This window comes from Ambystoma mexicanum, assembly GCF_040938575.1.
Source record: "Ambystoma mexicanum isolate Mex_15411 chromosome 12 unlocalized genomic scaffold, UKY_AmexF1_1 Mex_chr12_unloc.1, whole genome shotgun sequence".
NCBI lineage: Eukaryota > Metazoa > Chordata > Amphibia > Caudata > Ambystomatidae > Ambystoma > Ambystoma mexicanum.
Genome location: NW_027182322.1, coordinates 7590906 through 7604383, shown reverse-complemented (window position 1 = coordinate 7604383; position 13478 = coordinate 7590906). Strand labels below are relative to the sequence as shown.

The 13478-nt window shown below is 45.6% G+C and overlaps 1 non-coding gene across 1 annotated transcript; it reads right to left on the bottom strand.

Moving 5' to 3' along the window:
• Positions 1 to 3146: 3146 nt before the first annotated feature.
• TRNAH-GUG (transfer RNA histidin (anticodon GUG)) lies at positions 3147 to 3218 on the bottom strand. The gene has a single exon. It is a non-coding gene; the product is annotated as a tRNA-His (tRNA).
• Positions 3219 to 13478: the final 10260 nt, after the last annotated feature.

Sequence of the window (13478 nt, the reverse complement as noted above, 5' to 3'; positions counted from 1 at the left end):
TGCTATATTAACCCCCTCTCCCCAAATACAATAAAAATAAAGAAATATATGTGCTTCCATAATGTCTACCTTCTAATGTTTCATATGTGTAAGCACATTGTCCTCCTCCTGACCACATTCTAAAACTATGTGCAAATTGTTCCTTCCATAAACTGTCACTTCCTTGGCCCTTTATTTATAATGACTGTTATACTCTCTCTCTTTCCGCCACAGTATAAAAAAGCCTAGCACACCTCATGATTGCACTAAGAAATTCCTGTCATTTAGTTGGAAATGATTTTCCCATTATCCCCAAAAACTCCTCACTGTGTCTAAGAACGCTTTTTTTCACAGGACAATACAGATCAGATTGACTTGAAAGGTCCTTTCACGCGACTACAGAATGCCTCTCATTCCACTAAAAGATACGCCAGTGCCTACAATAGCCTAGGACTAGACTATGAGTCCCAATGTAGAAAGACCACAAGTCCACAGATATGCCTGTTTATTTAAACATCTGTATTATCATCAGCGTGTGACTGTAAAGGCGGGACCTCGCGCTCTCTGTAACGCGCTCCATTGGCAACATCAGTTAAATGTCGTTCGTTCAATCCCTCGCGGATGTTGTTTTTATTCCCATTTGTAACTGGGAAATACTGTCGCTGCAATACATATGTCTTAATCAAGCTAGTGGTTATTGACGTAAATGGCAGTGTTATAATGTTTCATGTACTGCAAATGTCACCACATAATGCGCTCTTAATTAGATTTGGTTGAAATACATTACAGTCACCCGATGAAAAAGTGTGCAAAGAGCATTAAAGAAACAAAAGGTTCATAACAGTAACAGGCCATATCGAATTGTTTCAGTCCTCCACAGAGATTGCCAATGTATTAATGGAAATTCTAAAATATCTGCCCAACTGCCTCACTGCAATCGCGTGAATCGGATTCAACCGAGGTTGCTGTGGCCACAACGCAGAGTACTAACCACTATACGATCATGGCGAGCTACTTGGGCTGCTACAATGTGACGTTCCACCTCTATCATAAGCTGTACTCCATCTGTGATGTCATGACTCATGTTTGAATTAAAGGTTGGTTGTGATGTTATCCATGAGAATAAGTGGACACCTGATCCCCAGTCACTTATTTAAGATCTCAATAATCAAGTCAGAATCCAAATGAAAGTCATCAAAGTGGAGCCAATTAGAAATAATATAGTTACACAAACCTGGCAATGGTGCGGCAGCCAGGGCCGATAATGGCCCGCCAGCCTGAGAGCAGGAAAGTGTGAGAGCAGTGATGGTCTTGTGAGAGTTTACAGCTGTTATTGACCCTGTCCCCTTCCATTGCAGAGTTTTCTCCCTATAAGAAGTGCAGAGGCTCCCTCCGGGGTGCTAATAGTACATTTATTTTTTTGCGCACGAGAAGTGCTCTTCACCAATTGCACGTGCCAAATCACCCGAAGGCCACCACCATAAAATTCAGGCATTCATGTTCATGCGTCCTCCATGTTATGTCCTTATAAAGGGATGCATGTTCATGATGACTCCATGTCACACCTGCATACAAGGATGCATGTTCATGCCGCCTCGTTCTCTTGGCTTTATACAGGGATTTTATCTCCTCCCTGTCTCACCCTCATGCAGGGATGCATGACCAATGCTCCTTCCCTTCTCGCCCGCATACATGGATGCATGTTCATGTCTCCTCGTTCTCTCGGCTTCATACTGGGATTTTATCTCCTCCCTGTCTCACCCTCAGGAAGGGATGCATGACCAATGCTCCTTCCCGTCTCGCCCGCATACATGGATGCACGTTCACGCCTCCTCCTTCTCTCGGCTTCATACGGGGATCATATCTCCTCCCTGTCTCACCCTCATGCAGGGATGCATGACCAATGCTCCTTCCTGTCTCGCCCGCATACATGGATGCACGTTCACGCCTCCTCCTTCTCTCGGCTTCATACGGGGATCATATCTCCTCCCTGTCTCACCCTCATGCAGGGATGCATGACCAATGCTCCTTCCCTTCTCGCCTGCATACATGGATGCACGTTCACGCCTCCTCCTTCTCTCGGCTTCATACGGGGATCATATCTCCTCAATGTCTCACCCTCACTTCCAACATGTGTAACTTCTTGTTCTCTTTGACGTCTGGGGCATGGGTGGCTACTGCACAGCTCTAGATGTCGCCCACCTGCAAGGTGCTATGGAAAGCACTTTTCCACATTGGACGTGCTATATTAACCCCCTCTCCCCAAATACAATAAAAATAAAGAAATATATGTGCTTCCATAATGTCTACCTTCTAATGCTTCATATGTGTAAGCACATTGTCCTCCTCCTGATCACATTCTAAAACTATGTGCAAATTGTTCCTTCCATAAACTGTCACTTCCTTGGCCCTTTATTTATAATGACTGTTATACTCTCTCTCTTTCCGCCACAGTATAAAAAGCCTAGCACACCTCATGATTGGACTAAGAAATTCCTGTCATTTAGTTGGAAATGATTTTCCCATTATCCCCAAAAACTCCTCACTGTGTCTAAGAACGCTTTTTTTCACAGGACAATACAGATCAGATTGACTTGAAAGGTCCTTTCACGCGACTACAGAATGCCTCTCATTCCACTAAAAGATACGCCAGTGCCTACAATAGCCTAGGACTAGACTATGAGTCCCAATGTAGAAAGACCACAAGTCCACAGATATGCCTGTTTATTTAAACATCTGTATTATCATCAGCGTGTGACTGTAAAGGCGGGACCTCACGCTCTCTGTAACGCGCTCCATTGGCAACATCAGTAAAATGTCGTTCGTTCAATCCCTCGCGGATGTTGTTTTTATTCCCATTTGTAACTGGGAAATACTGTCGCTGCAATACATATGTCTTAATCAAGCTAGTGGTTATTGACGTAAATGGCAGTGTTATAATGTTTCAGGTACTGCAAATGTCACCACATAATGCGCTCTTAATTAGATTTGGTTGAAATACATTACAGTCACCCGATGAAAAAGTGTGCAAAGAGCATTAAAGAAACAAAAGGTTCATAACAGTAACAGGACATATCGAATTGTTTCAGTCCTCCACAGAGATTGCCAATGTATTAATGGAAATTCTAAAATATCTGCCCAACTGCCGTGACATTGCCTCACCGCAATGCCGTGACTCGGATTCGAACCGAGGTTGCTGCGGCCACAACGCAGAGTACTAACCACTATACGATCACGGCGAGCTACTTGGGCTGCTACAATGTGACGTTCCACCTCTATCATAAGCTGTACTCCATCTGTGATGTCATGACTCATGTTTGAATTAAAGGTTGGTTGTGATGTTATCCATGAGAATAAGTGGACACCTGATCCCCAGTCACTTTTTTAAGATCTCAATAATCAAGTCAGAATCCAAATGAAAGTCATCAAAGTGGAGCCAATTAGAAACAATATAGTTACACAAACCTGGCAATGGTGCGGCAGCCAGGGCCGATAATGGCCCGCCAGCCTGAGAGCAGGAAAGTGTGAGAGCAGTGATGGTCTTGTGAGAGTTTACAGCTGTTATTGACCCTGTCCCCTTCCATTGCAGAGTTTTCTCCCTATAAGAAGTGCAGAGGCTCCCTCCGGGGTGCTAATAGTACATTTATTTTTTTGCGCAGGAGAAGTGCTCTTCACCGATTGCACGTGCCAAATCACCCGAAGGCCACCACCATAAAATTCAGGCATTCATGTTCATGCGTCCTCCATGTTATGTCCTTATAAAGGGATGCATGTTCATGATGACTCCATGTCACACCTGCATACAAGGATGCATGTTCATGCCGCCTCGTTCTCTTGGCTTCATACAGGGATTTTATCTCCTCCCTGTCTCACCCTCAGGAAGGGATGCATGACCAATGCTCCTTCCCGTCTCGCCCGCATACATGGATGCACGTTCACGCCTCCTCCTTCTCTCGGCTTCATACGGGGAACATATCTCCTCCCTGTCTCACCCTCATGCAGGGATGCATGACCAATGCTCCTTCCCTTCTTGCCTGCATACATGGATGCACGTTCACGCCTCCTCCTTCTCTCGGCTTCATACGGGGATCATATCTCCTCCCTGTCTCACCCTCATGCAGGGATGCATGACCAACGCTCCTTCCTGTCTCGCCCGCATACATGGATGCACGTTCACGCCTCCTCCTTCTCTCGGCTTCATACGGGGATCATATCTCCTCCCTGTCTCACCCTCATGCAGGGATGCATGACCAATGCTCCTTCCCTTCTCGCCTGCATACATGGATGCACGTTCACGCCTCCTCCTTCTCTCGGCTTCATACGGGGATCATATCTCCTCAATGTCTCACCCTCACTTCCAACATGTGTAACTTCTTGTTCTCTTTGACGTCTGGGGCATGGGTGGCTACTGCACAGCTCTAGATGTCGCCCACCTGCAAGGTGCTATGGAAAGCACTTTTCCACATTGGACGTGCTATATTAACCCCCTCTCCCCAAATACAATAAAAATAAAGAAATATATGTGCTTCCATAATGTCTACCTTCTAATGGTTCATATGTGTAAGCACATTGTCCTCCTCCTGACCACATTCTAAAACTATGTGCAAATTGTTCCTTCCATAAACTGTCACTTCCTTGGCCCTTTATTTATAATGACTGTTATACTCTCTCTCTTTCCGCCACAGTATAAAAAAGCCTAGCACACCTCATGATTGGACTAAGAAATTCCTGTCATTTAGTTGGAAATGATTTTCCCATTATCCCCAAAAACTCCTCACTGTGTCTAAGAACGCTTTTTTTCACAGGACAATACAGATCAGATTGACTTGAAAGGTCCTTTCACGCGACTACAGAATGCCTCTCATTCCACTAAAAGATACGCCAGTGCCTACAATAGCCTAGGACTAGACTATGAGTCCCAATGTAGAAAGACCACAAGTCCACAGATATGCCTGTTTATTTAAACATCTGTATTATCATCAGCGTGTGACTGTAAAGGCGGGACCTCGCGCTCTCTGTAACGCGCTCCATTGGCAACATCAGTTAAATGTCGTTCGTTCAATCCCTCGCGGATGTTGTTTTTATTCCCATTTGTAACTGGGAAATACTGTCGCTGCAATACATATGTCTTAATCAAGCTAGTGGTTATTGACGTAAATGGCAGTGTTATAATGTTTCATGTACTGCAAATGTCACCACATAATGCGCTCTTAATTAGATTTGGTTGAAATACATTACAGTCACCCGATGAAAAAGTGTGCAAAGAGCATTAAAGAAACAAAAGGTTCATAACAGTAACAGGCCATATCGAATTGTTTCAGTCCTCCACAGAGATTGCCAATGTATTAATGGAAATTCTAAAATATCTGCCCAACTGCCTCACCGCAATGCCGTGAATCAGATTCGAACCGAGGTTGCGGTGGCCACAACGCAGAGTACTAACCACTATACGATCATGGCGAGCTACTTGGGCTGCTACAATGTGACGTTCCACCTCTATCATAAGCTGTACTCCATCTGTGATGTCATGACTCATGTTTGAATTAAAGGTTGGTTGTGATGTTATCCATGAGAATAAGTGGACACCTGATCCCCAGTCACTTATTTAAGATCTCAATAATCAAGTCAGAATCCAAATGAAAGTCATCAAAGTGGAGCCAATTAGAAATAATATAGTTACACAAACCTGGCAATGGTGCGGCAGCCAGGGCCGATAATGGCCCGCCAGCCTGAGAGCAGGAAAGTGTGAGAGCAGTGATGGTCTTGTGAGAGTTTACAGCTGTTATTGACCCTGTCCCCTTCCATTGCAGAGTTTTCTCCCTATAAGAAGTGCAGAGGCTCCCTCCGGGGTGCTAATAGTACATTTATTTTTTTGCGCAGGAGAAGTGCTCTTCACCGATTGCACGTGCCAAATCACCCGAAGGCCACCACCATAAAATTCAGGCATTCATGTTCATGCGTCCTCCATGTTATGTCCTTATAAAGGGATGCATGTTCATGATGACTCCATGTCACACCTGCATACAAGGATGCATGTTCATGCCACCTCGTTCTCTTGGCTTCATACAGGGATTTTATCTCCTCCCTGTCTCACCCTCATGCAGGGATGCATGACCAATGCTCCTTCCCTTCTCGCCCGCATACATGGATGCACGTTCATGTCTCCTCGTTCTCTCGGCTTCATACTGGGATTTTATCTCCTCCCTGTCTCACCCTCAGGAAGGGATGCATGACCAATGCTCCTTCCCGTCTCGCCCGCATACATGGATGCACGTTCACGCCTCCTCCTTCTCTCGGCTTCATATGGGGATCATATCTCCTCCCTGTCTCACCCTCATGCAGGGATGCATGACCAATGCTCCTTCCCGTCTCGCCCGCATACATGGATGCACGTTCACGCCTCCTCCTTCTCTCGGCTTCATACGGGGAACATATCTCCTCCCTGTCTCACCCTCATGCAGGGATGCATGACCAATGCTCCTTCCCTTCTTGCCTGCATACATGGATGCATATTCACGCCTCCTCCTTCTCTCGGCTTCATACGGGGATCATATCTCCTCCCTGTCTCACCCTCATGCAGGGATGCATGACCAACGCTCCTTCCTGTCTCGCCCGCATACATGGATGCACGTTCACGCCTCCTCCTTCTCTCGGCTTCATACGGGGATCATATCTCCTCCCTGTCTCACCCTCATGCAGGGATGCATGACCAATGCTCCTTCCCTTCTCGCCTGCATACATGGATGCACGTTCACGCCTCCTCCTTCTCTCGGCTTCATACGGGGATCATATCTCCTCAATGTCTCACCCTCACTTCCAACATGTGTAACTTCTTGTTCTCTTTGACGTCTGGTGCATGGGTGGCTACTGCACAGCTCTAGATGTCGCCCACCTGCAAGGTGCTATGGAAAGCACTTTTCCACATTGGACGTGCTATATTAACCCCCTCTCCCCAAATACAATAAAAATAAAGAAATATATGTGCTTCCATAATGTCTACCTTCTAATGTTTCATATGTGTAAGCACATTGTCCTCCTCCTGACCACATTCTAAAACTATGTGCAAATTGTTCCTTCCATAAACTGTCACTTCCTTGGCCCTTTATTTATAATGACTGTTATACTCTCTCTCTTTCCGCCACAGTATAAAAAAGCCTAGCACACCTCATGATTGCACTAAGAAATTCCTGTCATTTAGTTGGAAATGATTTTCCCATTATCCCCAAAAACTCCTCACTGTGTCTAAGAACGCTTTTTTTCACAGGACAATACAGATCAGATTGACTTGAAAGGTCCTTTCACGCGACTACAGAATGCCTCTCATTCCACTAAAAGATACGCCAGTGCCTACAATAGCCTAGGACTAGACTATGAGTCCCAATGTAGAAAGACCACAAGTCCACAGATATGCCTGTTTATTTAAACATCTGTATTATCATCAGCGTGTGACTGTAAAGGCGGGACCTCGCGCTCTCTGTAACGCGCTCCATTGGCAACATCAGTTAAATGTCGTTCGTTCAATCCCTCGCGGATGTTGTTTTTATTCCCATTTGTAACTGGGAAATACTGTCGCTGCAATACATATGTCTTAATCAAGCTAGTGGTTATTGACGTAAATGGCAGTGTTATAATGTTTCATGTACTGCAAATGTCACCACATAATGCGCTCTTAATTAGATTTGGTTGAAATACATTACAGTCACCCGATGAAAAAGTGTGCAAAGAGCATTAAAGAAACAAAAGGTTCATAACAGTAACAGGCCATATCGAATTGTTTCAGTCCTCCACAGAGATTGCCAATGTATTAATGGAAATTCTAAAATATCTGCCCAACTGCCTCACCGCAATGCCGTGAATCGGATTCGAACCGAGGTTGCTGTGGCCACAACGCAGAGTACTAACCACTATACGATCATGGCGAGCTACTTGGGCTGCTACAATGTGACTTTCCACCTCTATCATAAGCTGTACTCCATCTGTGATGTCATGACTCATGTTTGAATTAAAGGTTGGTTGTGATGTTATCCATGAGAATAAGTGGACACCTGATCCCCAGTCACTTATTTAAGATCTCAATAATCAAGTCAGAATCCAAATGAAAGTCATCAAAGTGGAGCCAATTAGAAATAATATAGTTACACAAACCTGGCAATGGTGCGGCAGCCAGGGCCGATAATGGCCCGCCAGCCTGAGAGCAGGAAAGTGTGAGAGCAGTGATGGTCTTGTGAGAGTTTACAGCTGTTATTGACCCTGTCCCCTTCCATTGCAGAGTTTTCTCCCTATAAGAAGTGCAGAGGCTCCCTCCGGGGTGCTAATAGTACATTTATTTTTTTGCGCACGAGAAGTGCTCTTCACCAATTGCACGTGCCAAATCACCCGAAGGCCACCACCATAAAATTCAGGCATTCATGTTCATGCGTCCTCCATGTTATGTCCTTATAAAGGGATGCATGTTCATGATGACTCCATGTCACACCTGCATACAAGGATGCATGTTCATGCCGCCTCGTTCTCTTGGCTTCATACAGGGATTTTATCTCCTCCCTGTCTCACCCTCATGCAGGGATGCATGACCAATGCTCCTTCCCTTCTCGCCCGCATACATGGATGCATGTTCATGTCTCCTCGTTCTCTCGGCTTCATACTGGGATTTTATCTCCTCCCTGTCTCACCCTCAGGCAGGGATGCATGACCAATGCTCCTTCCCGTCTCGCCCGCATACATGGATGCACGTTCACGCCTCCTCCTTCTCTCGGCTTCATACGGGGATCATATCTCCTCCCTGTCTCACCCTCATGCAGGGGTGCATGACCAATGCTCCTTCCTGTCTCGCCCGCATACATGGATGCACGTTCACGCCTCCTCCTTCTCTCGGCTTCATACGGGGATCATATCTCCTCCCTGTCTCACCCTCATGCAGGGATGCATGACCAATGCTCCTTCCCTTCTCGCCTGCATACATGGATGCACGTTCACGCCTCCTCCTTCTCTCGGCTTCATACGGGGATCATATCTCCTCAATGTCTCACCCTCACTTCCAACATGTGTAACTTCTTGTTCTCTTTGACGTCTGGGGCGTGGGTGGCTACTGCACAGCTCTAGATGTCGCCCACCTGCAAGGTGCTATGGAAAGCACTTTTCCACATTGGACGTGCTATATTAACCCCCTCTCCCCAAATACAATAAAAATAAAGAAATATATGTGCTTCCATAATGTCTACCTTCTAATGTTTCATATGTGTAAGCACATTGTCCTCCTCCTGACCACATTCTAAAACTATGTGCAAATTGTTCCTTCCATAAACTGTCACTTCCTTGGCCCTTTATTTATAATGACTGTTATACTCTCTCTCTTTCCGCCACAGTATAAAAAAGCCTAGCACACCTCATGATTGGACTAAGAAATTCCTGTCATTTAGTTGGAAATGATTTTCCCATTATCCCCAAAAACTCCTCACTGTGTCTAAGAACGCTTTTTTTCACAGGACAATACAGATCAGATTGACTTGAAAGGTCCTTTCACGCGACTACAGATTGCCTCTCATTCCACTAAAAGATACGCCAGTGCCTACAATAGCCTAGGACTAGACTATGAGTCCCAATGTAGAAAGACCACAAGTCCACAGATATGCCTGTTTATTTAAACATCTGTATTATCATCAGCGTGTGACTGTAAAGGCGGGACCTCGCGCTCTCTGTAACGCGCTCCATTGGCAACATCAGTTAAATGTCGTTCGTTCAATCCCTCGCGGATGTTGTTTTTATTCCCATTTGTAACTGGGAAATACTGTCGCTGCAATACATATGTCTTAATCAAGCTAGTGGTTATTGACGTAAATGGCAGTGTTATAATGTTTCATGTACTGCAAATGTCACCACATAATGCGCTCTTAATTAGATTTGGTTGAAATACATTACAGTCACCCGATGAAAAAGTGTGCAAAGAGCATTAAAGAAACAAAGGGTTCATAACAGTAACAGGCCATATCGAATTGTTTCAGTCCTCCACAGAGATTGCCAATGTATTAATGGAAATTCTAAAATATCTGCCCAACTGCCGCACCGCAATGCCGTGAATCAGATTCGAACCGAGGTTGCTGTGGCCACAACGCAGAGTACTAACCACTATACGATCATGGCGAGCTACTTGGGCTGCTATAATGTGACGTTCCACCTCTATCATAAGCTGTACTCCATCTGTGATGTCATGACTCATGTTTGAATTAAAGGTTGGTTGTGATGTTATCCATGAGAATAAGTGGACACCTGATCCCCAGTCACTTATTTAAGATCTCAATAATCAAGTCAGAATCCAAATGAAAGTCATCAAAGTGGAGCCAATTAGAAATAATATAGTTACACAAACCTGGCAATGGTGCGGCAGCCAGGGCCGATAATGGCCCGCCAGCCTGAGAGCAGGAAAGTGTGAGAGCAGTGATGGTCTTGTGAGAGTTTACAGCTGTTATTGACCCTGTCCCCTTCCATTGCAGAGTTTTCTCCCTATAAGAAGTGCAGAGGCTCCCTCCGGGGTGCTAATAGTACATTTATTTTTTTGCGCACGAGAAGTGCTCTTCACCAATTGCACGTGCCAAATCACCCGAAGGCCACCACCATAAAATTCAGGCATTCATGTTCATGCGTCCTCCATGTTATGTCCTTATAAAGGGATGCATGTTCATGATGACTCCATGTCACACCTGCATACAAGGATGCATGTTCATGCCGCCTCGTTCTCTTGGCTTCATACAGGGATTTTATCTCCTCCCTGTCTCACCCTCATGCAGGGATGCATGACCAATGCTCCTTCCCTTCTCGCCCGCATACATGGATGCATGTTCATGTCTCCTCGTTCTCTCGGCTTCATACTGGGATTTTATCTCCTCCCTGTCTCACCCTCAGGCAGGGATGCATGACCAATGCTCCTTCCCGTCTTGCCCGCATACATGGATGCACGTTCACGCCTCCTCCTTCTCTCGGCTTCATACGGGGATCATATCTCCTCCCTGTCTCACCCTCATGCAGGGATGCATGACCAATGCTCCTTCCTGTCTCGCCCGCATACATGGATGCACGTTCACGCCTCCTCCTTCTCTCGGCTTCATACGGGGATCATATCTCCTCCCTGTCTCACCCTCATGCAGGGATGCATGACCAATGCTCCTTCCCTTCTCGCCTGCATACATGGATGCACGTTCACGCCTCCTCCTTCTCTCGGCTTCATACGGGGATCATATCTCCTCAATGTCTCACCCTCACTTCCAACATGTGTAACTTCTTGTTCTCTTTGACGTCTGGGGCATGGGTGGCTACTGCACAGCTCTAGATGTCGCCCACCTGCAAGGTGCTATGGAAAGCACTTTTCCACATTGGACGTGCTATATTAACCCCCTCTCCCCAAATACAATAAAAATAAAGAAATATATGTGCTTCCATAATGTCTACCTTCTAATGTTTCATATGTGTAAGCACATTGTCCTCCTCCTGACCACATTCTAAAACTATGTGCAAATTGTTCCTTCCATAAACTGTCACTTCCTTGGCCCATTATTTATAATGACTGTTATACTCTCTCTCTTTCCGCCACAGTATAAAAAAGCCTAGCACACCTCATGATTGGACTAAGAAATTCCTGTCATTTAGTTGGAAATGATTTTCCCATTATCCCCAAAAACTCCTCACTGTGTCTAAGAACGCTTTTTTTCACAGGACAATACAGATCAGATTGACTTGAAAGGTCCTTTCACGCGACTACAGAATGCCTCTCATTCCACTAAAAGATACGCCAGTGCCTACAATAGCCTAGGACTAGACTATGAGTCCCAATGTAGAAAGACCACAAGTCCACAGATATGCCTGTTTATTTAAACATCTGTGTTATCATCAGCGTGTGACTGTAAAGGCGGGACCTCGCGCTCTCTGTAACGCGCTCCATTGGCAACATCAGTTAAATGTCGTTCGTTCAATCCCTCGCGGATGTTGTTTTTATTCCCATTTGTAACTGGGAAATACTGTCGCTGCAATACATATGTCTTAATCAAGCTGGTGGTTATTGACGTAAATGGCAGTGTTATAATGTTTCATGTACTGCAAATGTCACCACATAATGCGCTCTTAATTAGATTTGGTTGAAATACATTACAGTCACCCGATGAAAAAGTGTGCAAAGAGCATTAAAGAAACAAAAGGTTCATAACAGTAACAGGCCATATCGAATTGTTTCAGTCCTCCACAGAGATTGCCAATGTATTAATGGAAATTCTAAAATATCTGCCCAACTGCCTCACCGCAATGCCGTGAATCGGATTCGAACCGAGGTTGCTGTGGCCACAACGCAGAGTACTAACCACTATACGATCATGGCGAGCTACTTGGGCTGCTACAATGTGACTTTCCACCTCTATCATAAGCTGTACTCCATCTGTGATGTCATGACTCATGTTTGAATTAAAGGTTGGTTGTGATGTTATCCATGAGAATAAGTGGACACCTGATCCCCAGTCACTTATTTAAGATCTCAATAATCAAGTCAGAATCCAAATGAAAGTCATCAAAGTGGAGCCAATTAGAAATAATATAGTTACACAAACCTGGCAATGGTGCGGCAGCCAGGGCCGATAATGGCCCGCCAGCCTGAGAGCAGGAAAGTGTGAGAGCAGTGATGGTCTTGTGAGAGTTTACAGCTGTTATTGACCCTGTCCCCTTCCATTGCAGAGTTTTCTCCCTATAAGAAGTGCAGAGGCTCCCTCCGGGGTGCTAATAGTACATTTATTTTTTTGCGCACGAGAAGTGCTCTTCACCAATTGCACGTGCCAAATCACCCGAAGGCCACCACCATAAAATTCAGGCATTCATGTTCATGCGTCCTCCATGTTATGTCCTTATAAAGGGATGCATGTTCATGATGACTCCATGTCACACCTGCATACAAGGATGCATGTTCATGCCGCCTCATTCTCTTGGCTTCATACAGGGATTTTATCTCCTCCCTGTCTCACCCTCATGCAGGGATGCATGACCAATGCTCCTTCCCTTCTCGCCCGCATACATGGATGCATGTTCATGTCTCCTCGTTCTCTCGGCTTCATACTGGGATTTTATCTCCTCCCTGTCTCACCCTCAGGCAGGGATGCATGACCAATGCTCCTTCCCGTCTCGCCCGCATACATGGATGCACGTTCACGCCTCCTCCTTCTCTCGGCTTCATACGGGGATCATATCTCCTCCCTGTCTCACCCTCATGCAGGGATGCATGACCAATGCTCCTTCCTGTCTCGCCCGCATACATGGATGCACGTTCACGCCTCCTCCTTCTCTCGGCTTCATACGGGGATCATATCTCCTCCCTGTCTCACCCTCATGCAGGGATGCATGACCAATGCTCCTTCCCTTCTCGCCTGCATACATGGATGCACGTTCACGCCTCCTCCTTCTCTCGGCTTCATACGGGGATCATATCTTCTCAATGTCTCACCCTCACTTCCAACATGTGTAACTTCTTG